We start from the raw sequence: 4,297 nt of genomic DNA on the forward strand, positions 1-4,297 counted from the left end.
AGTAATATTATTATTATCATTGTTGTTATTATTGGCAGTTTTGTTATAAATAATACTAACTCTATAAAAATTTTATAATAAAAAATGATTATTAAAATTATTATTATTATTATTATTATTATTATTATTATTATTATTATTGTTATCAACATCATCAACATTATCTTCATTATTATTATTAAATGTATAAACTCTATTCGTGTTATTATTATTATTATTATTATTATTATTATTATTATTATTAATTTTATTATTAACTTTGACAACAACACGTTGTTTTTTGCAGACGTCTCTTTATATGCAAATGAGCCACTCCTTCATGATACGGTGCAGGAATCGCTAATAAATTTCCAAACTAATCACCAACAATTGACAACATGTGTTTGTTCAGTGTCACAGAGACTCGGGGACCGACACATCTCACATATAATTCTGCAAAAGTGACATTAAAAGTTCATCCCGGGCGTGTTTACTGGAACACCTTCCCCATGTCAGATAACATTCAGAGCAAAAACATGCTTAAAATAGCGTCTGTTTCATTCTTCTCTGGCTGACGGAGAAGTGTTTCTGACATTCTTCATGTTCACCTCCTCATAAGGTCACTACCTTTTGACATTTTACAAGTAGTGAACTAAAAAAAAATACAGCTTTTAGCTCTCTGTACCATGAAAGGGATGAATTAACTCACATTTCGCTCAAAATGCGTGACATTTTAGGCTGTCGCATTTTACATGTTGTCTTTATTATCTCACCGACCAACTTAAGGGGTTCTACTTCATTCCTGGTTCTAGGTTTTTGATAACTTTACATTTTCTTGTTGCAATTAACTGCTGAAGCTTTTATTATTTTCTAATATATATATTTTATTTTTATTATATTATTTTATTATTTATTAATTCTGATTGGTCAGTTGCAACATTCAACGGTATGTTTTTCCAAGATAACAACTGCCACTGTCTTGTGAATTAAAAATACATAGGTCAGTCTATGCTTTATTTAGTGAGTTTTGTTTCTGTGTATACTGATGTATAGTGTATACTCCATCAGCTGTTTTAGTTTCTGTCAGCTTTGTGTTTTTGACTGTTTGTCACCATCTAGTGTCTGAATAATGCGCAGGTTAGTGTATACTCCATCAGCTGTTTCTGACAGCTTTGTATTTTTGACTGTTTGGCGCCATCTAGTGTCTGAATAATGTGCAGGTTAGTGTATACTCCATCAGCTGTTTCTGTCAGCTTTGTGTTTATGACTGTTTGGCACCATCTAGTGTCTGAATAATGTGCAGGTTAGTGTATACTCCATCAGCTGTTTCTGTCAGCTTTGTATTTTTGACTGTTTGGCGCCATCTTGTCTGAATAATGCGCAGGTTAGTGTATACTCCATCAGCTGTTTTAGTTTCTGTCAGCTTTGTGTTTCTGACTGTTTGGCGCCATCTAGTGTCTAAATAACGTGCAGGTTAGTGTATACTCCATCAGCTGTTTCTGTCAGCTTTGTGTTTCTGACTGTTTGGCGCCATCTAGTGTCTGAATAATGCGCAGGTTAGTGTTTACTCCATCAGCATTGATTATTTTACTTGTTTTAAGGAAAATCTCACTTAATTTTGACATATTATTTCTGAAAACAAGATAATATTTTTGCTCATCTACGAAATGCTTCCTGATTTACGAATGTTCATATATATTTGGACTAGAAACAAGACAAAAACTCAAAATAAGAAAAGCATTTTTTTGCAGAGAAATAAATTATTGATCTGTCTATCTGGTTTGCTTCCTTACTCATCTGTTTAGTATCAAAAAACAAAGACTTCCAATCAGTGACAGAAAACAAATGAGAGGTGAAGACGTAAAATGATTTGTGTCTCTGAGAGATGTAAAATATGCCATATTTAAATGCGCTGTACATAATCTCATTCTGCTTCAATCCTCAGTCACTCCAGGCATTTTCTCGTCTACAAACTCAATTAAAAATGCAAATACCTTTAAAAAAAAGCATAGCTGTATTTGCATTCATTATCAAAACTCACATTAAGAAAATGGGATCAAAACATCAGAAAATGAAGTCTTCTAGTGAAATGCAAGACATTTTAACCTCTTACCCTAAAGCACATCACCTCTCAGCTAAAACAGACTAATCTGCACTTAAATAATCGTTTGAAGTTGAATTTTCCTTGTTTGAACACTTTTAGAGTACTGAGATGGGGACATTTGTGCAAAATAAAATGTATTTTCTGCTTCTTGCACATTCTGTGACAGTATTTGAATGTGTTCTTATTTGAGCGCATTTTAAAATACACTTTTACACTTCATTTTGAAATAACACGTTCGAGCAGATTCAATGTTTTGCATAATGTTTAGTTATTTATTAGTGCTTTATGTGTGTGTGTGTGTGTGTGTGTGTGTGTGTGTGTGTGTGTGTGTGTGTGTGCGTGTGTGTGTGTGTGTGTGTGTGTGTGTGTGTGTGTTATATTTGCAGTGGGCTAACAAATTAATAAGCCTTTGTAAAAATGAAGGTAGACTTAAACCGAAAGTCTGGAGCTTGTGTTTTTCAATATAAGCATTGCATGTAAATGTCAAGTCTGGGGAATTATGCAAATTATTAATTACACTTTTTTTTTGCCAAAGCATTTACATTTCATTTTGGCCCCATTTTTTATCTGAAATGTTCAGGTTCATGAATGACTTCGGGGCTTTTCACACTTAAAGTAGTCAACTCGGTGTGTGTGTGTATGTGTGTGTGTGTGTGTGCGTGTGTGTGTGCGTGTGTGTATATGTGTATGAGCGTGTGTGTGTGTGCGTGTATGTATGTGTGTGTGTGTGTGTGTGTATATATATATATATATATATTTAGCTATTTTTGACTCTCTCCATCTTGGGAAGGATATATGTGGCTTCAAATATCACCAAACAATTAAGTCAAGTTTTCACAGTTGTTTTTATACGCGTTTTCACAGTTGTTTTTACTCAGCTAAGGTAAATAAACATTTGCACAAAACATTTGTTCTGTATTAGTTATTTTAACTTGTGCAAAATGTTTATGATACACCACTACTAGATCAATTATATGCCAAATCTGTTACAATGAAAATTTATTTTATTTTCTCATCCACTCTTTAAACACAGTAATATGATAAAAATGCATATACTTGTTTTAGACATGCCATGTAGTGTCTGGTTTACCATCTTGAGCTAAAGCATACAATAAAAAAGGAAAATGTCAACTCTGTTACCGTCAAAACTGTTATCAACAACTCTGTTATCGTCATCTACGTTACTGACAACTCTGTTACTCTCCACTTTGTTTTTTGTCAACTCTTTTATCGTCAACTCTGTTTCAACAACTCTGTTATCGTCAATTCTGATATTGTCAAATCTGTTATCGTCAACTCTGTTATCGTCAACTCTGTTATCGTCAACTCTGTTATCGTCAACTCTGTTATCGTCAACTCTGATATCGTCAACTCTGTTTCGTCAACTCTTTTATCGTCAACTCTGTTATCATCAACTCTGATATTGTCAACTCTGTTATTGTCAACTCTGTTATTGTCAACTCTGTTATCTTCAACTCTGTTATCGTCAACTCTGATATCGTTAACTCTTTTATCGTCAACTCTGTTTCATCAACTCTGTTATCGTCAACTCTGTTTCGTCAACTCAGTTATCATCAACTCTGATATCGTTAACTCTTTTATCGTCAACTCTGTTATCGTCAACTCTGTTATCGTCAACTCTGTTATCGTCAACTCTGATATCGTCAACTCTGTTTCATCAACTCTGATATCGTCAACTCTGTTATCGTCAACTCTGTTATCGTCAACTCTGTTATCTTCAACTCTGTTATCCTCAACTCTGTTATCGTCAACTCTGTTTCGTCAACTCTGTTATCGTCAACTCTGTTATCGTCAACTCTGTTATCTTCAACTCTGTTATCCTCAACTCTGTTATCGTCAACTCTGATATCGTCAACTCTGTTTCGTCAACTCTGTTATCGTCAACTCTTTTATCGTCAACTCAATTATCTTCTACTCTGTTATCGTCACCTCAGTTATCATCAACTCTGATATCGTCAACTCTGTTATTGTCAACTCTGTTATCGTCGATTCTGTTATCGTCAACTCTGTTTCGTCAACTCTGTTATCATCAACTCTGTTATTGTCAACTCTGTTATCTTCAACTCTGTTATCATCAACTCTGATATCGTCAACTCTGTTATTGTCAACTCTGTTATCGTCGATTCTGTTATCGTCATCTCCAATATTGTCAACTCCGATATAGTCAACTCTGTCATCATAAACTCTGTCATC

Source organism: Danio rerio, chromosome 5, assembly GCF_052040795.2.
Source record: "Danio rerio strain M-AB ecotype USA chromosome 5, GRCz13ab, whole genome shotgun sequence".
In the NCBI taxonomy this organism is placed as follows: Eukaryota; Metazoa; Chordata; class Actinopteri; order Cypriniformes; family Danionidae; genus Danio; species Danio rerio.